Source organism: Mastigoproctus giganteus, chromosome 10 (assembly GCF_048544385.1).
Source record: "Mastigoproctus giganteus isolate SK-2022 chromosome 10, ASM4854438v1, whole genome shotgun sequence".
Classification (NCBI taxonomy): domain Eukaryota; kingdom Metazoa; phylum Arthropoda; class Arachnida; order Uropygi; family Thelyphonidae; genus Mastigoproctus; species Mastigoproctus giganteus.
In genome coordinates, this window is record NC_143584.1 from 61,941,610 (window position 1) to 61,964,035 (window position 22,426).

Genomic DNA, 22,426 nt, shown 5'->3' on the forward strand with positions numbered 1-22,426 from the left:
CTGTCACAGCACGGGGACCAAGGTGGATCAGCCTTAACAGAAAATCTGATTCCAAAATATCTGTAAATTTTCCCAAACTTCAGTTATGACCACATATTGTTCTGCTTCCTGAAGGTTATTGTTAAGATGGCAAATCCAACTTTTCATATCTAGGGACATAGGTATTGTCGAAAGCCATGCTAATTTTCGTTCATCAGGTTTTTTTGTTTTTAGAAACCAGGTTATTGCATACGAACCATATTTTCCAATAATTTGCATAACTGGCTTAAGTAGTGAGTAATATTAGTCGGTATAAGGTACGACTGATTGCCCTACATAACTACTGACCAATTTTTATCAGGTTGGGACGCCTCCATAGCCGAGTGGTCAGGAGCGAAAATGCAGTAGCACACGCTTTTTGAGTAGATCGGGGTTCAAACCTCTGACTGCTAAATACGGTCAATCTGCCTATCTGCACTGGACAAGGTGACAGATTATGGTCTATTTCCTTCAACATGAATTGTTACAAATTATGGTATATTTCCTTCAACATGAATTGTTGAGGAGGCTTCCATCCTACTGTGGACTAATAATGGCTGCAGTTTACCTCTATTATTATTATTTTTTTTTTTAAGGCATAAATATATTTCCGGGATTGGAGACTATGAATTTTCCAGTGCAATTCTATTATAAAAGTTTTGCAATGAAGTCTATTTCGTTGACACGCTTCAACATAACTTTACATACTAATCTGAAGCCATTACACTAATGGAGGTTGTGGGTAAGGATTCTTTGAGTTCAGTTATCGTGAAGGATTGATCATATGCTGTTACTGCTGATATATTACAAAAGATTTCTGAAAGAGCGTTTGCTATTTTCTGTTGGAATTATATGTCCTTCCCATCTATTGAAGATTAGGTGCCATCAATGCCATCCACTTGTTTGATTTCTGTGCAATTTCTGCTGGGATCCATTCAAGATATCATCCTTGTCTAGATGGTCTTGAATCTCGTCCTTCCTCATGGGTAGTACAGTTGGAAGGATCATCGTGCTCTCCACACCGGGTGGAAAAGACCCAAGTTCGAATTCCATCGATAACGTAAGGAATTTTTATGGGTGCTTTTCACAACGTGGCTGAGTTAGTTTGTCTCAGGCGAGGGTTGCATGGTTTTTCTCCCGGAAACTCGGGTTTTTCGTCCAGAAAACAGAAAGTCGACCTTTAGAACATACTCACTTTACAGACAATATACACGGAGCAACCTGGCCTTAGTCGCCAGTGCACCTAAACCCCAATAACAACAACAATCGCGTCCTAGCTTATAGTTACCCAACTACTCTTTACACCCCTCTGCGTATTGAAGAGACATAAGCACTTCCGCAGTCCTCGAGTCTAATGATGCTCTTATTAACGTTTCCAACGGTTCTATACATTCAGAATGAGATAGATGGATGAACATAGAAGTATATTTTTACTATTTTATCACACACAGGTACAGTACAATATACGTTTCTGTAAATTTAATATGCGATCTAGAATAACACCAAAAAATTTATATGGGTCAAAAAATTGTGATCTGTTTGCTGGTCGAAAAACCCGAGTTTCGAGAAATATATATATATATATATATATATATATATATATATATATACAGTATATTCGCATTATAACATTAGGTGTGCACTAAATGCGCGAGAAGTTAAATATCTTACGTGAAATATCCTCTAATCCTTGAAGTGCTGACAGAAACATTATTGCACCTCTGTGCGATCAAAATTAGACTACGGGTCCCAGTTATGCACATCAGCTCATCTCAGCGTAATCCGATGACTGGTTCCTATCCACAGTTAAGCGATTTGTATTGTCACTGGAACATTTAGAATATCTCATATTCAGAGTCTCTGTGTTGAAGCTATCATTGTCGCTTCAACACAGAGACCATCATTGTCGCTTCATCGGAATTATTTGTCTTTTCAGTACGTTATGAAACTAAAATCCCTGCCAGACCATCCCATGTGGACAACGCCCGTTTTTCAGCCATTGGGGAAATCTGTGCAACACTCACCAGACTGCCAATCGTCCATTCGGACGATTGGCATTGGTATATTTGTGTCTCAGACTGCGACTTCTCTCTTCACAACTGGAGGAAGGACAGATAAAAAGCACATCGATAACAAGTTGACTTTTCTATTTTTGAAAGTTGGAAATCGATCCGCTTCTTGCCAGTCTACACAGAAGGTTCGAAATCAAAAATGTCGATTGGGTCTGCGACTGTCTTCCCAGATACTACGATATCCGAGCAGATTCTTGCCGGAAGCGGCACTGCAGAATTGCACGCAAATGAACTAGTCACGGATCACATAGAACCCGCCCAATCACAAAAATGTATCATATATACTGATTCTCTTAGTTCACTGCACGCTTTGTCATCTATGAGGTTCAATCCTCACCCAGTTCTGTCCCAGGTATAGGACTAATTTTCCTTTTCGAATCAGAATTTGATATTCGTTTCTGTTGGATCCCCAGCCACAATGCGATCTTGGGAAATGATTTGGCAAACACTTCAACCAAATCAGTAGCCCTTTATAACTCTTGCCTGTTAGTTCCCTATACAGTCTACAGACAAGCAATACGAAAGAAACTGGTTTCTCAATGACAGCATCTTGGCATGGGCAGGCTGCAAACAAATTATACGAATTAAGCCTGTAATCGAATATTGGCAGTGGAGCCTGTGCAGGGATCGTAAAGAGCAAGTTGTTCTTGCTCGGCTCCGCATAGGATACAGTCACATGGCACACCTTTCTTTTTGCTGATTCCCTCCCCGCTATGTGTGAGCAGTGTGACACCTTTTTATCCGTGAAGTATATTTTTACCGAATGTACCAATTTTAGAAATTAGCATTTTAGCATTAGCATTAGTAGAGGCATTTGATGCAAGAAAGCAAGCTTATGCAGCATCAGCCAAAAAAAAAAAAAAAAACCCACTTCCACTTCACCCCTCTGTTCGTTCAAAATACCTGTCCAGCTGAGCCTTAAACTTATTTAGGCTATCAACCTCCACCACAAGGGATGGCAGTCTGTTCCACCAACCAACCACCCGCTGGCTAAAGGCAAATTTCCGCACGTCTATCCTACATCTGTCTATCCTACGAAATGTTGGAAATGTCACTTGGCAATTGTTAATTTTTCACGAACTATTAATATGTATACACTTATATAAAATACGTAGTTTATTTTCACTCTTATACGGCTTTTTATTTATTTATTTATATGTCAAATGGTTATACATATATATATGTACAACCATTTGACGAGGTAACCTCATTAAAGGTTACCATGACGATCAAAATCGCGATCCTGTTAAATATTAAATTTGACGTGACGCATTATAACATAGACGTTTTTGCGCATATGATATGTATCAAAATAATAATAATTACTGAATTTCTACTTGTTCGATTTTAATGACATTGTGAGTGGCTCGAAAAATTTTTCTAAAAGAGCCATATATAAAATTTTATGAAAATGCTGCCATTAGGAGTCGAGATTTTACATGCGGACGGAGAGAGAAACATTATTATTATTGTTGTTGCTCTTATATTATTTCTCCCTGATTGGCGGATTCCACTCCGTGACGGGTACTACTACTACCAAGTACACAGGGTGGTTGTAATGTGTGGTGTTACTGTCGGTCGAGGAAATCTGACTATCCTAATGGTGTTCAGGATTGCGACTTTCTGGAGTTCCTTATAGTTGTTCTCTGGGAGATCTATTGCTGCTAGGCTGCTATGTAGAGTCTTTGGTACCATACCGGTGCTTGACACGATGATTGGGATGGTTGATACTTCTTCCATATGCCACATCTCCTTGATCTCATGTCTCAGGTTCGTGTACTTCCTAATTTTTTTCCTCGTGGGTTTTTTGGACATTGCTAGTGTTGGGCACCGCTATGTCAATCAGGTAGGTAGCCTTTTCCATTTTGTCCCCAAGGGTTATGTCCAGTCTGTTGTGCGGGATAGTCTTATCCGTTATTATGGCGTGGTCCCAGTACAGCTTGTTGGTTCGGGTTTCTAGCACTGCCTGGGGTTCGTACTTGTAATATGGTACACTTGGTCAACTGGTATTTCCTCGCTAGCTTCTGAGGTATTATCCTGGCTACCTGGTCGTGTCTATGAGTGTACTCATTCTGGGTTATCACCTTGCACCCCGCGGTGATGTGTTGGATCGTTCCTGAGGCCAGGTGGCATCATCGACATGTGTCATTGATATTCCGGACTCCTTTGCGATGTATTTTCTATAGTTTCTGGTGTTGATTACCTGGTCTTGGATGGCCAGCATGAATCCTTCAGTTTCGTGGAAGAGCGTCACGCTTGTGAGCCATGCATTGGAAGCAATGTTATCGATGTGATCTTGATAGAGGTCAGTGGAGTGTCTCCATTGCCCATCTTTCTAACTTCGTTTCTTGCACCGTCGGGGCGGGAGGTGTTTCCTCGCTTAGGTTGAGTGGGGTATACCATTGAACCTTATCTATCTTCCTAATGGCCTGGTGGAGTGGTGCTGTGTTGTTCTCGAAGTAATCTTTCAGGTTACCGTAACTATCGCTGTTTTCTGTTGTTCTATCAGGTCTGTTTGGCCCCTTCTTACCTCTTTCCGAGGTATTGTTATTCTCTCCACTGCTGACTTCGGGTGGTGTTGGCGACTCTTGGTCATCATTGTCCTTATCTTTCGCATGATATCTTCTAGCTCGGTGTTAGTCCAATCTATGACTCAGAATGTGTACAAAATTTGTATGTTAGTACTGGAGCTGCATAGGTGTTATGGCTTTAACTGTGTTCCCTCCGTTCAATTTCGCTTTCAGCAGGCTTCTGAGTCTCTGATGATATTTTTCGGTCCGGCACTTCTTGATTTCCTTGTGTTCTAACTGCTGAGCCTACATCATACCTAGGTATTTCTAGGTCTCTCCTTCTGTCATAGCTTCGATCTCTTTACCAGTCAGCAGCTGGTAGTAAAAAGACCAACTAATTTTCCCTGGTGCAGTGTGTGGGTCTTGCATTTTTCTAGACCAAATTCCATCCTGCTGTCCTTGCTGAATTCTTTGGTGATCCAGAGTAGTTGCTGGAGTTGCTTCTCGGTTGCCGCGTAGAGCTTGATGTCATCCATGTATATCAGGTGGGTGAGGGTGTACAGGTTCTTTCTTCCTTCTTTGAGGTTATATCCATACTTGCTGCCGTTGAGCATGGTGGATAGCGGGGTGAGTGCTAGACAGAACCAATCTCGCATCTCCTTGAAAGATTCCTATTCTAATGGGGATTGGCCTGGTTGTGATGTTTTCGACCTTAATGGTGGTACTCCATTTCGCCCTTGTTGCTCCTAGGAAGTTTGTCACTATCGGATTTAGCTTATAGATCTTCAGGGTGTCTATTAGCCAGCTGTGAGATATGGAGTCGAAGGCCTTGGGGTAATCGATGTAGGCTGTGTATAGGTTGCGGTGCTTCTTGAAGGCTTGCTCCATAACTGCATCATCAATGGTTAATTGCTCCTTGCATCCTTTCTGCTGATCGGCCATTATGTTCTGACTCTCTAAGTGGTCTGATATCTTCTTAGTCATGAAGCTGGTCAGGATCTTGTACATCGTTGGGAGGCATGTGATTGTCCTGTATTTCGCCGGGTTTCTTGTATCTTCATCTTCAGGCTTCAGATATGTGACTCCTTCAGTAAGAAACTTCGGGATTGTCTCCGGGTACCTTATCATTCGAGCGAACTGCTCTGCTAGGTGCTTGTGTGTGCAGGTGAGCTTCTTGTACCAGTAGTTGTGGATGTTATCAATTCCCGCGGTTCGCCAGTTGTGGGTGTTCCTGATCGACTGTTTTTCTTCTTCTTCTCGAATCTCTCATCTCTTGTATGTCCTTCATTTTCTTCCGTTCTACTTTTATCCAGGGTGCTTTGTTGTTATGTCTTACTTTGCTGCTCCAGATATTTCCCCAGAACTATTCGATCCTCTTCTTCCCGGGTGGTCCGTTTCCTGCTTTCTCATCTTCACCCAGTTTCCTGCAGAAGGCTCTTTGATCTTCATCGAAGATCCGGTTGTTTATTTTCCTCTGGAAGCTCTCTTTGTATCAGTGTAGTCTCTTGCTGAGTGCGAGGAGGTTCTGCTTCAGTGTGTCCAAGTATTCTCCTATTCTCTGATTTCTGGTCTCATGTTTGCTGTGGACGCTGTCTCTTTTGAGGACGTTGTCTCTCTCTTATTATTATTATTGTTGTTGTTGTTGTTCTTATATTATTTCTCCGTGATTGGGGGATTCCACTCCGTGACGGGTTCTGCTACCAAGTACACAGGGTGGTTGTAATGTGTGGTGTTACTGTCGGTCGAGGAAATCTCTGACAATCCTACAGGTGTTCAGGATTGCGACTTTCTGGATTTCCGTGTAGGTTTTCTCTGGGAGATCTATTGCTGCTAGGCTGCTATGTAGAGTCTTTGGTACCATACCAGTGGTTGATACGATGATTGGGATGGCTGATACTTCTTCCATATGCCACATCTCCTTGATCTCATGTCTCAGGTTCATGTACTTCCTAATTTTTCCCTCATGGGTTTTCTGGATATTGCTAGTGTTGGGCACCGCTATGTTAATCAGGTAAGTAGCCTTTTCCATCTTGTCCACAAGGGTTATGTCCGGTCTGTTGTGTGGGATGGTCTTATTATTATTATTATTGTTGCTCTCTTATATTATTTCTCCCTGATTGGGGTTTCCACCTCGTGACGGGTATTGGTAACAAGTACACAGGGTGGTTGTTGTTATGTCTGGTGTTACTGTTGGTCGAGGAACTCTCTGACTATATTACATGTGTTTAGGATTGCTACTTTCTGGAATTCCTTGTAGGCATTCGCTGGGAGACGTATTGCTGCTAGGCTGTTATGTAGGGAGTTTGGCACCATACCTGTGATTGACACGATGATCGGTATGGTCGTTACTTGTTACATATGCCACATCTCTCTGATCTCCTGTCTTAGGTTCGCGTACTTCCTGATTTATTCCCTATGGGTTTTCTGCAGGTTGCCAGTGTTGGGCACCGCTATGTCAATCAGATAGGTAGTCTTTTCTTTCTTGTCCACAAGGGTTATGTCCAGTCTGTTGTGCGGGATTGTCCTATTCGTTATTATGGCGCGGTCCCTGTACAGCTTGTAATGTCTGGTGTTACTGTCGGTCGAGGCCACCTGACCTCGGTTGGGGTCTTTAGTACTGACTGGGATTCGTACTTGTAGTACGGTACACTTTCTTCGACCAACTGGTATTTCCTTACTAGCTTCTGATGTATTATCCTGGCTACCTGGTCGTGTCTATGAGTGTATTCAGTCTGGGTGATCACCTTGCATCCCGCAGTGATGTGTTGGATCGTTTGGGAGGTCAGATGGCATCGTCGACATGTGTCATCGAACACTCCAGGCTCCTTGGCGATGTATTTTCCATAGTTCCTGGTGTTGATTACCTGGGCTTGGATGGCGAGCATGGATCCTTCAGTCTCGGGGAAGATCGTCCCGCTCGTGAGCCATGCATTGGAAGCAATTTTATCTATGTGATATTGATGGAGATCATTGTAGTGTCTGCCATGGAGTGTCTTCTCTGCCCATCTTTATATCTTCGTTTGTACCTCCTGGTTGTGGGGGGATTCCTCACTTACGTTCAGTGGGGTATGCTGCTTGTCTATCTTCCTTATGGCCTGGTGGAGTGCTGCTGTGTGTTTCTGTAAGTAATCCTTGAGGTTAACTATCGCTGTTTTCTGTTGCTCTGTCAGGTCTATCAAGCCTCTTCCTCCTTCTTCCCGGGAAATTGTCAGTCTCTCCACGGCAGATTTCGGGTGGTGTTGGCGGCTCTTGGTCATTATTGTTATTATTATTGTGGGTGTGCCAAGCCCATACGCACCAGATGTGAGCTCCTGGGCTTATGGAAGACAATTGGCACTTAACGTATATATGCTAACGGGTCTAACGCACACACACACACACACACACAGTTACTTCGCACGTACAGATTCCCTGCAAAAGTTTTTGTTTATTTCTCCACAGAAACTGAAATTTCATTGAAACAGTTAACCTTTAAGTAGGTTTAGTAAAGACGTACCACGTGAAGAATTTAATTAGTTTGTTGGAATAGATCCAAACAGTCCCACAAACCAAAAGAATTGGCTACGTTTCGGATTTCTGTGTTGAAATCCGTAACTTTTCCAGGTATATTAATATTTATAAAATCTGGCCCAGTAAAGGGACATTTCCTCTACTCGATATATGCCTTGCTCAAGAAATAAAGTTAACTGAAACTAATTGATAATACCTGTGTTTAAATTGAAATTATTAAATGATATTAATTAAATTTCAATACAGTGACGGATTTAACACTTGAGAGGCCCCAGGCGCAATTCAATTTTGAGGCTCCCCTCTAAATATTTTCGGTACCACTACAGTATGCATTCTACGCACACGTTTTTACTATAGTACGCGCTCTAGATTTGGTGTTGCGGTTTTAATCATTTTGGTTGCGCAATTCTTTCATACATATTTTAACTAATGTTTATATGTAAAAATGACACAACTACCATCCCTCCAAAATCTAACAGTAGAATCACTCAAAGATTAGCGACTAATCTGGATTTCTTATTGAATCCTGACATCATCCCTAAGTGGAAGTTGTTCTTAACTTTACAGGGTAGAATTATTCTACCCTGTAAAAGGAGGAACAGCCGCCACGACTTTCGTGATTAAACTGACAGAATTCAATAAAGAATCCAGATACGTCGCAATTTATTTCGCAGTGTGGGAGTTTATCTTACGTAATACATTTTACACAAACTTCGCTTAAACGAACAACTGTGTTCTTCCCTCAACGCATTAAATTAATGTAATACAAATAATTAATAAGTAAACCACTTTATTTTTAATTTTTCAGTCGCTAAAGAAGCGGTGTGAAAACATCCATGAATCATATGATAAGAAGAGGAGTGGAAACGTTCACGAAACATATGACTTGTAGACTCTGTTAACAAGAAAGAAATTTTAAAACCGTTATACAGGTAAAGTTCATGCATTTCCAGTTTTTAGATCAAAGATTAAAGATAACCTGTGCATGCAACATTGAGTTCAAATACAGGCAACTCTCGGTTTACGAACTTTCGATTTACGAACATTCGCTATAACGAACGTCACAATTCATTCAAAATTTCTTAAAGTGCCAATAGGTAGAGTTCCTTATAAAACGAAATGCCAAACGTATAGTGAGCATAACTTTAAGATTTAAATAAATAAACTTTTAAAAATGTATTTATTACAATAATTATCAGAAAATTATTATATGATGATTATACTGAACTGTTCTTGGTTAATAAAACTAAGGCATACCACATTTATAACGCATTGCTGGTGCCTGGAAGGTTGTGAAGGAAACAAACTAAAGTGGTGTGTAGAAAAATTTGTGTCCGCAGTTTCTGAATAATTTAAGTGATTCTGAGGAGCCAGTAAAACCCGTGACTGAAAAAATTGTTGAACTGAACTGGGCAATAAAATGGACCTCGATCTTGATGTGAGAGAGCTTTTGGACTCGCATTTTGAGGAATTAACAACCGATGAAATAATTGAAATAAAGACGCATCTAAATTCTGAAGTAGCAGAAGAACATGATATTCCACAGCCTCCCAGAACATTTACAAGGCAGAAAATGGCTGTAGCTTTTAAATAAATTTCTGAGGGGTTGGCAATCTTTGAAAAAGAAGATGCAAATATGCAAAGAATTGAAAAAGTGAAAAGAGGCGTTTGTGACTGTCTAGCATGCTACGGTGAGATTTTTGAAGAAAAAAATAAACTGTGTAATCTTCTATAAAAGCATATTTTAAAAAAGTGGAAACCCAGCTGTTTCTTCATTATCAGACGCTCTTCCATCTACCTCATCTGCACCTAGTGTCACTTAAGTGGAAAATATTGAACTCTGATGAAGATATTGACGAGTAAATGCTGAATACATATGTATGTACAATACTTATATTATGTTAGTACTCATTTTCTGTATTTTTATTTTGTAACTCTTTATGTTTTTAATTAAAATTAACAAGTACGATATCTTGTTTTTTTCATTCTTTTCTTATTTTATTTTACGTTACGTACCGTATACGATAAACCATAACGCATACATAAATTATAATAAAAAGTATTGTATAGACCATTCGATGGTTTTAATGCTTTAAAATGGCTGCTAACGTATAAGATACGTATCGTAAAAGCTCAGTAATGCAAGATACACATAACGAACAACGTCTTGGAACGGAACTCGGGAGTTGCCTGTATTATATAAATAAATTTTCTTTTGATGCTTGTAGGATTCTTACAGTGATATTGAAGCCGCATTAGTTTTGAAGTATTATTTTTGTCGCGCTTTCTCTTGTGAAGTTGAAGGCGGTCTAGAAAAAACAGGATAATTGGGCTAGCTAAATAAATTTGTGTTAACACTGGCCTATAAACTGCAGTCAAAGAAATGCAAAATACAACTCGTAGCGCACCAGCTAAAAACAAAAAGTGGGAAAAAATACGAAAAAGGGAACAGTAAAGCAAATGACCGACTATGACCCCTTAATTCGGAGACAGCGATATATTTACATATATTATATACACATACAGGCTGAATAATTCTGTTCTTAATTAGTAGCAAACTGGATCAGAAAGTCTAGTGACCGCAAAATAAAAAAATTAGGGACACAAATCAGCAGACTTAAGCTGACCTAAATAAGTTAGGGACAAATTTTTAAATTATTTGGTCAAATAAACTTCTCGTCAAGTGACGTCAATATATATATAATCAAGACTAATGATATAGAGAAGCTATATGATATGAGGGGGTGGGGAAATTAGGTTTGAAATTAGATAAGTCTAAATTACAATAACATAACATATGGATCAGCCATAATGTGTATATGTATATATAAAAATATTTTATACTTAAATATTTATATATATATTGGTCGATTTTATTTAATTAAATGTTATTAATCTGTAGGGAATTAGGTGTATATGGATCAGGCTACCAAGTTAGCAAATATATATATATATATATATATATATATATATATATATATATATATATATATATATATATATATATTATATATATATATATATATATATATATATATATATATATATGAATATGAGTTAAGTTGATAGTGGTAAGAGTTTTTAAAGGTAAAATATGATATACTAGCTTATCAGACAAACCATAAACCATGGCGGGTTTGTCTGATAAGCTAGTATATCATATTTTACCTTTAAAAACTCTTACCACTATCAACTTAACTCATATTCATATTTATACAGACCGATGTAATGTTTAATCGTCCTAGATGGCATTAATTGGTTATGTGACTGCTTAATATTTATTATAATATTTATATTTAATATAACATTTAATATTTGCTTTTTCATGCTTGGATATATATATATATATATATCCGATATTTCAAAATAAAACAAAATAAAAACATAAGCCAGTAGTATGGCAAAAAATGTAGAGCGAAAAATTAACATAAAAATAACGAAAAATAAAATAAACCAAACAGGAAAGGGAAAGTAAAGGTAATAAGACATAAACCGTAGCCAATTGTCCCCTATATAATTTAGCACTTTAAATCCAATTAATAAAACCGCTGTCAAATTTAAAATAATGCCAATTATAATATAATTTAGCGGTACCCCCCTCGAAGGTACCAGTTCCGAAAAAAGTGAAATATTACCAAAAAAGGGGGTTAAAAGAACTACTAATGGCAAAACAAAATATCAAAATAATAGACTGACCATTATGCCCTATGTCGACAGAGGACCACGAGGCCAATAATGGTCATGGAATCGCTGCATTTCAATCACCATACAAATCGTCGTAAAGGCGAAAAGATCGAAGAACCCAACCACCCATTCCTCCTCTGATCGATCCATTAATGCAGAGGATTTGCATGGCGGTGGTCCTTATGCAGCGAGAAATAATTTATAGAACAGACAGCACTCTAGATCAGAGCCATACCACTGATATATATATATATATATATATATATATATATATATATATATATATATATATATATATATAAGATCAAATTAATCAAAAAATTAAATATAAAATTAAAAATTACTGAAATATATATTAAAATAAATAAGAAAAATAATAGCAAAGCTAACATCAGTGGCAGCAGTAAACCACAATCCACTACATGTTGCGTATAATAAGCTAAATATATATAAGCTGCGTATAATAAGCTAAATATATATAAGCTGCGTATAATAAGCAAACCATGCTACTGGCAATATTCTGTTTTTATTTAGCTTATATATACATATATATATATATATATATATATATATTTTTTTTTTTATTATTATTATTTTTTTTTTCATTTTACTATGAATACAGCAAAAATAAATTGCAACAGTGATTGACTTAGCCGAAGTAAGTAGGCCTCCTAGCAAATAAAAATGTTATGCGCGCGCATGCCTATATCCACTTTCTCAAAAATAGCATTTATTATTATTATTAGCCTTAAGGTGCAAGGAAGCCTGAGGCTTATGCTGCACCAGCCAAAAAAAAAAAAAAAAAAATTCCTTCCCGTGTTACCCTGAGAGAAAGAGAGAAAGTCAGAAGTAGAAGGGAATCACCAAGAAAGAGAAGAATGATGATATCCAGCTCAGAACCCTGGGTTTGCCAAGCCCATACTCACCAGATGTGAGCTTCTGGGGTCGAATTTTTTGCATCGACTAATACAGTTAATCGTAAGGGAGCAGATGTTAGGCTTAAATTTATTATGGAATGCGCTTTAGAATTAACTTTCAGAACCCATTTAAGAACTTTCGCGGTTGGGAAAAATTTCTTGGCTTTCTAGATTGCTCGAAAATATAAGTAAATTGTAACACAAGTAAATTTTGGGTCCCCTCTATTGCAGATGGAGCCGGAGCTACAGTCCTACTTCCTTAAATGGCCCCTGATAATATTAAAGGGAAACTGAGAAGTTATACATTTACATTTACATTCCGTTGATAGTGTTCTTATATACATGTACTGCATCATTTTGCGTGCGGTTTACTTTGGGCTTATGCGGCCAGAATATTAATTCTGGTTTTAAGAATACATAATGAATCTCGATTAAAAGAATAAAATTAACAGTCCATATGCAATTTTTTTTTTTTTTTTTATTTTACGAATCGATTATTTTGGTCATAAACAGAGCCTCCTCAGGGTGCAGCTGCCGCCCCGGGCCTTGCTCATCAACCTTATTAAATACGTTCAAATTGACTGTAAGATGATATGGAGGAGTAAAATTCCAGGCTACTTCACCCGGGACCGAAATACATGTTGTGCATGCAGAAAACCCCAGAAAAAACCACCGGGAACCTTTCTCCTTTCTCCCTGAAATCGCGTTACCACAGCCGTGATTGAACAGCTTTTCAAGAATCCTCCAGTTTTCAACGGGATTAAAAACCCAGATCGACCTCTCTATACGAGTGAAAAGTGTCGACCCCTCTCCTTCCCTTCCCACCCGTCCATTGGAGCACAGGACTATAGTACAAAATAGCCTTTGAATAATTTTGTGCCTCAGTTCTCTCACATAATATAGGCAAATAGGCTGCTGTATGATTTTTCTTTCTAGTTTTCCTGAAAACGTTGTTAACTGTGGACTGCAGGAAATAAATTAAAGGACAAGCTTTAATTTTACTTTATAGTGCTTTCAAGTACTTTAAAAATTCCTGTTTTCAGGATTCTTCAAAAAAAAAAAAAAATATGTGGCAACTGCCCTCTTTAAAAAGAATTAACAACGTACGAGGACTATTTTGATAAATTTCTAACCTCTCGTAAATGGGAGATGTATTTTTCATGAAAATATTTTTTTCTAGTATTTACCATTATATGAACGTGACGCATTATAACCATAGCGTTTTTTTTTTTTTTTTTTTGCGCCATAAAAATCCAAACCATTTTATGAACGCATGCAAAATTTATTCAAACAGCTTTTTTAAGTTTATGGAAATTCGTGTCTGCATAACCAAGCGGTAATAAAATATCTTTACAAAAAACGAATTATTGAGTAAGGATTTTTGAGTAGACATGATAAATATATCAGGAGAATTTGTCCAATCCTATGCAACTGTCATAAGTTGCATAGGATTAATTTAAATAGGGCTAAATTTGTCGGGGGGGGGGGGGGATGAATGAATGTCTACAGTATCCATGCTCGCAATTCTTCAAGGTTCCCGGATAAGATCTCATGTTAATTTTTTAAGTAATAATTAATTTTTAATAATCAGAAAAATTCTGCAAACTTAAAATATTAATTTTTTTTTTATTTTACTGATTTATTATATGTTAGAATTTAACTAGTTTTTAACCCTCATATATTACTTGCACACACCCACATACGTACGCACAAACAAATATTACAGTATACAAATGCAAGGAGGCTTGTCATTCATTTGATACCATGGTCCGCATCCGTTCTCGACGCCTCTGAGAACTACCATCGTAGATGAACAACGCAGTGGCCGTCTATCAACAGCAACCACTCTAGAAAACGTCAGTAAAGTTCGTGACATGATGATTGATCAGCGAGTAACCCTTAGAGAAATAGTAGTGACTACAGGTCTCAACTGAATGGATGAAAAACATTCTGTCAAATGAATTGGGTATGGCAAAGGTTTCTGCTCGATCATTTGCGCGATTTCTACCATTTTCTACATTATCTAAACGTCTTAGATCAAAACTTCAAAAGTTGATAACAAGCAACGTTTTTCTCGTTATCAAGCAGATCCTGAATATGTAACTATGGATGCAGTAGCGGATTAAGGTCGGTTGAGGCCCCGGGCGCAGAAGAAAATATTGGGCCCCTTAAAAAAAGGAGAGAGACAGGGAAAATAAAAATACATGTTAACCATTTTTTTAAATAAATAAAAAATATTATGTACTATTAATGTTTTATTTCCAATAAAATTTGAATATAATATACGTATAATATAATTAATAATAGCATAATAATAATCACAAAGTTTTGAACTAATAGTTGAACATATTAGTTCAACTAATTTGTTGAGGTTTTGCGTATAAAGTTGGGGTTTTGCGTGGGCCCTTCAGAAGTCGGGGCCCAGGGCGCGCGCCCGGTGCGCCCGCCGTTAAATCCGCCTCTGTATAATGGATGAAATATGGCTTCATAACTAACAACCAGAGTCAAAACTGAAATCAAAAGAGTGGAAACATGTCCAAAAAGTCCTCAGACAGGAAAGATCATGGCACTTGTCTTCTGGGATTCAAAAGGAATAATAATGGCTCAATATATTCCAAAGATACAAAGAATAAACTATGCCAATTTAGTATCTATTTATTTACTAAGATATGCTGTCAAACAGATCAGGAAAGCTGATTCAAGGTGCATTGTTTAACGGAGAAATGCACCTGTTCACAGATCGGCTGTTTCCATGGCTGCAAGTTGGCTATGAATTGCGGCCCACGCACCATACTCATGCATGCATTTTATTACGAGATCTACCAACTTGTCTAGAAGGAAATTTGGGTCGAATAATGGAGTGATAGCGGCGCTCGTTCCCTTTTTTTTTTCTTTTTTTTTTTTTTTTTTCAGGACCTTTAGGAAGCGACTACAAAACTGGGAGCATTGCTGGAAAAAGTGCATTGAGTCACAAGGCAACTACATGTACATAGAAAAGTAGTGCAAAGTGGACTTCGGATAATAATTCATTCTATGCTAAGTTAGAAACTCATCGAACAACTTCCCTTAGACCTTTGCTTCCATGAGGCGAAAAATAAGTGTCGAATTTTCGAATAATAGTTGGACAAAGCATTCTCTTATATTTGCTTCTAAGTAAAGGCAATTCATTTTATTACAAAAAAGCAAAGTCCGTTTCAGTTTTATATAGGTTCACTTTTACGATTCCCCCCCCCCCCCGTTCAAATAGGGACAAAATGTCTTCAACATAAAGAATATGGAAAATAAACATATGTAATTCTGTATTCCGGGTACAAAACTGAATAATAATAATTATTATTTAAAAATGAAATTATGAATTTTTAATTAATAATTAAACAGATGAAATTAATTACATTATAAAAATAAAATAAATAAATAAATGTATTATTATTATTATTATTAGCTATATGGTGCAAGGAAGCCTGAGGCTTATGCTGCACTAGCCAAAAAAATTCCCGAGTTACCCTGATAGAGAGAGAGGAGAAGAGAGAGAGAGAAAGAGAGAAAAGTAGAAGGGAATCACCAAGAAAGAGAAGAATGGTGATATCCAGCTCAGGATCCTAGGTGTGCCAAGCCCATACTCACCAGATGTGAATCCCCGGGGTTAAATATTAAAAGAATTGGGTTATTTTAATATTTAAATATTAAATTCATTTTTAAATATTAAATTCATCATCATGATTATTAAATTGCATGGAGTTAGGAAAAATTATCCGGTTCTTTGTTTCTTTTGACAACGCTGCCAAACTTTACTTTTACAGTGAGTTGCGCTAATATTGCTCTACTTTAAAACAAATAAGTTCACCAAATGGTTAAATTTATCCATTTGTAATAGGAGAAAATGGCTAAATACCAGATTAACTTTTTTGGCTATATTATGTCATCTCTCTCCTCGATCTATCTATCTATCTAAAAGGTTAATTTGCCAGTTGCACTACACACTTGTTTCAAAGTGGTGCAATACCACAGCAACTCGTTGGGAAGGCAAAGTTTGTTCGTTACGATTTTCAGTTATTGGGAGCCCCCTTTCGGTGGCAAGAGTAATCTTCTTGCGGCCCATGTAAAGTATGGGCCGCAAGAAGATTACTCTCTCCTCATTACGCATGCCATGAATCAGTTGCATAGCACAAATGCAACTGATTCATGGTAGCTGAGATAATTATGAGCTGTTGTATATTGAGCGGACAGATTGATTTTATTTTTTAATTCCATGTACTGTACATTGAAACTGGGAATAGAAAATTTTGAAGGAACGTTAGGAATATATTTTTATTTTTTTATTTTTATTTATATTTATTTTTTATTCATTTATTATTTTTTATTTTATTATTATTTTTTTAAATTTATTTATTATTATTATTATTTTAAATGTATTTATTATTATTATTTTATTTATTTATTTTTTTGTATAAAAAATAAATTAAAAAATTGGTGCAAGGAAGGGCTTCTTCTGCACCGGCCAAAAATAAAAAATAAAAATAAAAATAATAAGTAAAAGTAGAAAATAAAATAGAAAAATTATGCGCTTCCCTCCTTATGTGGATAACTAACCAAACGGACTATTGAATTTTTTTCAAATTGTTGTCAACTACCTGCGGAGGCAACTTGTTTTTTCCAGTAATCAACAACTCCCTGGCTAAAAGAAAATAATTTAAACATCTTACAATGTAATTTGAATTTATAATCCCTGGTCTAGAAATCATTTATAACAATGAAAATTTTACCTTCATTCATTTTACTTCGCCCTCTAAGGTATGAGGTATGTTTGGGTTCTAACAGCATCTGGGGTTTCTCCCGTCTCTGCCTATGTTCGTTGTGCATAGTGTTAGGGTCAGGCGCCACCTGTGGTTTCTCATATCTGCGCCATATGTACGCTGTGAAGAAATACTGTACAGTACTACTGTAAATGCCAGAAAAGTGTTGTGTGTTGTATATGACATATTGCGTTAGGTTCTGTTGTGTGTCCTGGCTTCTTTGTTATTTGGTTTTTAGGAGCATTAGCAACTAAGGCCATATTGCTCCGGAGATATGCGGTGGTCATTCCCTGATCTTTCCGCATCCTCCGTATTGGTGGTCACGGGCTTGAACCCCGGTCTAATCAAGAAGCGTGTGCAACGCCTGCTGCTCCTACCCACCTGGCTACCAAGGCGCCTGGGTGTCCTGGAATTTGGCTGTAGAACCCCTGGTGGGACTCCACGTTGCCTGCACACACCGCTAGGAGGTAGCCAGGCTGCCCATTATTCTCTGGCTGGTCTCCTGAGCTTCCTGGACGAAGACCAAGTTAAAAAAAAAATGAAGAGAAGGCCTGGGGAACAAGAGGAAGGGAGGTCCGAATGTGGGAGAAAAGGCATTCACCCGAGTAAAGCGAAATAGAGGCTGGGGAGAGGGATCAAAAGTCACAGGGGCAAACGCCCCTGTGTGAGTGCCAAAGACCAAGTACACTCTGGGAGTCGGCACTCTAAGGAGTGCCAACCATGATGATGCCAGCATAGTATCTTAATCTTTAGTGCAATCTTTTGTCTTAATCTTTTATCAGTTGGGAAAATGCTACCCGATCCCAGTTTGTGTTTGCACTTGAAGGTCGTTTTTCTAAGCAGCTCTAAGTTCAGCAAGCTTTGCCCATCTGATGGTAAAGACCGCTTGCGCGTAACTCGTTAGGGCTTTGTATGTTGTTTCATCCTGAAGCAGGTATGTTTCCTCGTTGCGAGGGTTTCCCTGAATTTCAGTAAAAAATTTGAGCCTACAATCATCGTAAGCAGGACACTCATATATGAGGTGCCCCCATGACTCCTCTTCACCACAGTGGAAGAACGGATTTTTTTCAATTCCCATTGCTGTCAATTTCTGCTGAAAGGGTCCATGTCCTGTGATCAGGAATGTAATTTGCAGACCAGGCGAAAACCAGGGAGGGGGCTTTGGGAAAATCATTTCAGTGGATGGGAGGAATCTTCTGGTAATTTCTCCTTTTGGCGTGGTTTCCCATGAATGCTGCCAAAGTCCTTGAAAGTGTTTGAAAATACGTTTTCTTTCTTGTTTCAGGTAATTGGTAAGCTCCAATTGAAGATTTAACAACTGCGTCCGAATTTCCTTCTTTAATTGACGGTAAAGGCCCCTTTTAATCACCTCGAGAGTGGCAAGCATCCAGTAATAACCTGTAGGGTAGGGGTGCTGACAGTGCAGCATGCCCTGCAGATATACAAAAGCATGAATCTCAGTATTGAATCAAGTTTACGCTTCTTCTTTTCTAGAGTGGCCTTTGTATACCAAACTGAGGCTTCATAACAAACAATTTTGAGAAACACCGCGTTATAGATGAGAGACAACGCGTTATGCTTCAAACCCAGTCCGCTCTACTGACGTTTCTTATCATGGCTGCATACTTTCGGATTTTCGTGGACAAATACTTCAGATGAGAGTTGAATGTAAGCCCAGTGGCGATGTAAATTCCCAGGTATTTGACTTGTGTAGAGACGGATGGGGATGTTATTTAACTTCATTGTTGGAGGCCTGCGTATTTGTAGCTTTCCCTTGAGGAGAATTGATTTTGTTTTCTCACCAGAAATTGAGAGTTTGTGGAGTTCTGCCCAGTTTTGGAGCTTTTCCAGAGCTGTATTTGCTTTTGCTTCCAGTGCCGCTCTTATGTCGGTTTGAACCACCAGAAAAGGCCAAGGGTCTGGCCTCACCCAGGTCTAACCCCAGGAACTCGTCCAGAACAATGGTCCAGAGGGTTGGATAGAGCACGGAGGGCAACCCTGGTGAACGTATCTGGAGGTAGTCTAGTGTTTATTTACAACTTGTAATTTTCTATTGCTGAGATAGGATTTTAGACTATTGTATAGGTTCTTGGCTCGAAGACATGATGACAGATGGACTAAGAAAATAACAGAATGGTATCCAAGAGGAGCTAGAAGAAAACTTGGAAGACAAAAGTGGAGAGGGATAGATGAAATTCATGAGTTTGTGGGTAGTAAAAGGATGGCCAGTGCTCAAACCAGAAGGAACTGGAAAGTTGCTGGAGAGGCCTTCATCCTGCAGTGGATTGAAAATGGCTGATGATGATGATGATAATGATAGGTTCTTGGCATGACCATGGCCGCGGGCAGAATATTTTTTCAAAATACCTTGCCGGCGCCTATGGTCATGCCTAATGTACTTGTCAAAGAAATTCGTGAAATTACAGCTAATAACAAATACCTGTATAATTACAGTTTTAGTTATGCTAATGATATTTATAATGATATTTACATGGCCTCTATTAACTGGGTAGATATCGCGCAGAGAATGAATACCATTGAACTGTGGTACGCTTTTAAAACATTAATCACAGATGCCTTGAATGCGTATATACCATTAAAAAAATACTCCACGAGAAGGGTTCCAAGTTGGATGAATAGTGAAGTTGCCACATTACTTGAGCAGAAAAAGGTGGCATGGAAAGGTTACAGAGCAATAAAAAGTACTGAAGCCTATAACAGCTACAAGGTGATATGTAATAGAGCCACAGAAAAGGTTCGACAGGCAAAGGCAATTTATGAGAAATCACTAGCAAACAGAGCAAAGAGGGGGGATAAAGAATTCTTCACATATATAAATGCGAAGAAGAGCAGGACAAACCAGATCGGACCTTTACGTAAGGGAAAGGGGATAGTAATAAATACACCAGCTGCCGTTGCAGATGAACTCAACAGTTATTTTGCATCGATATTTACAAATGAAAAGCCTTTTGTGGCAATGGGAAATTGTGGGAGCGAAGTTAAAAAATATGTAATTAATGATATTGAAATTTCGCAAGATTATTTAATGAAAAAACTTTCAAGCCTACAGACTAGTAAGGCTCCTGGAGTTGATGGAATATACCCTATAATCTTGAGAGAGGCGGCAAGCGAGTGCATTGAACCACTGAGGCTGGTTATGCGAGCATCACTAGACTCTGGGGAGATTCCCTTGGATTGGAAAAGTGCAAATGTGTCTCCCATACATAAGGGTGGCTCTAAAAGTGAAGTGGGAAATTATCGACCTGTCAGTCTGACTTCAGTAGTAGGGAAAATCACGGAGGCATTGATCAAGGGTGGAATTCAGGATCATTTGGATCGAATTGAAATTCTCAAGGATACTCAGCATGGTTTTGTAAAGGGAAAATCATGTTTAACAAATCTGGTTCGCTATTTCGAAAGGGTCACTCACGAGCTGGATTTAGGGAATAATTTCGACATTGTTTATTTAGATTTCAGCAAAGCTTTTGACTCAGTCCCACATGAGCGGTTGCTTTATAAGCTGGAACAGGTTGGAATCACTGGGAAAATCCTTAGATGGATAGCAGGATGGCTTCAGGGCAGGAGGCAGAGGGTTGTGATAAATGGCTATTCCTCAGATTGGGTTGATGTAAGAAGTGGGGTTCCCCAAGGATCAGTATTAGGACCATTGTTGTTTTTAATTTTCATAAACGACATTGATGAAGGGATAGAGGGCGTGATGTCTAAATTTGCAGATGATGTTAAAATTGGTAGAGTAGTTAATGATCACTGTCAAGCTGAGCTTCTTCAGAGAGACCTAGATAGACTTCAAGAATGGTCAGAAAAATGGCAGCTGTGCTTTAATCCAACAAAGTGTAAGGTATTACACCTGGGAAACAGTAATCCCAAAATAACTTATTCACTTGGTGGAGCTCAACTAAACCCAGTACTGGAGGAAAGGGACTTGGGTGTTACGATACGGTCAGACATGTAATTCTCTGAGCATTGTAAACAGGTTGCAAGGAAGGCCCATGGTGTCCTATCGATGATCTATCGAACTTTTGCAAGTAGAGATAGGGACGTGATAATCCCATTATATAAGGCCTATGTTAGACCACACTTGGAATACTGTGTTCAAGTATGGAGACCGCACCTAAAGAAAGACATCGAGCTTCTTGAAAGGGTGCAAAGAAGGGTAACTCGCCTGGTGAGATCGGCAAAAGGGCGTCCTTATGAAGAAAGACTTCGAATATGTGGGTTGCAGAGTTTGGAAACTAGACACCTTAGAGGAGATTTGATTGAGGTGTTTAAGGCTCTGAGAGGCATCAGTAAAATGAATGAGGACAAAATTTTCAAGATTATAAATGATGCTAGAACTAGGGGACATAAATTCAAGTTACGCGGGGAAATGTTTAGATTGGACTGCAGGAAGTTTTATTTTAGCCAGCGAGTTATAAATTACTGGAATAAGTTGCCTTCATGGGTGGTAGAGGCCGACAGTTTGGGGAAATTCAAAGGTCATCTGGATAGTACTTTCGGGTAAGGGAAGCGCATAGGATGATAGGATTAATTTCCTTTTTATTTAATTTTTAATTTCATTTTATTATTTTTATTTATTTATTAATTATTATTATTTATTTATTTAATTTTTGTTTTTATCATTGTTTTGTTCGGATTTTTTTTTTTTTTTTTGGCTGGTGCAGCATAAGCCATAGGCTTTCTTGCACCATACGGCCGTTACTAATACTAATACTAATACTAAAATACTAATAACAAATGTTACGCAGCTGTCAAAATACATACTCTAAATTTTCATATTCTGAAAGTATTATTTCAAGTTTTTTATCTTCAGCATTTTAATGCTGTACCTATCAATTATTGCTCAAACGTTCTATACAAATATTATCAAAATTCGACTTGGAAAAATTACCAATATAATAAAG

General features: G+C 38.1%; 1 protein-coding gene across 2 annotated transcripts in view; it reads left to right on the forward strand.

Annotated features, from left to right (window-relative positions):
• LOC150079052 (uncharacterized) overlaps positions 1-22,426 on the forward strand; it is a 577,353-nt gene that overhangs the window by 34,030 nt on the left and 520,897 nt on the right. The window contains exon 2 of one of the 2 annotated variants that reach the window (XM_090382803.1): positions 8,919-9,042. The exons of the other annotated variant lie outside the window; for it this stretch is intronic. The gene's annotated coding sequence lies outside the window, so the exon portion shown is untranslated. The remainder of the gene's footprint in view (positions 1-8,918; positions 9,043-22,426) is intronic. 2 annotated transcript variants of the gene reach the window in all.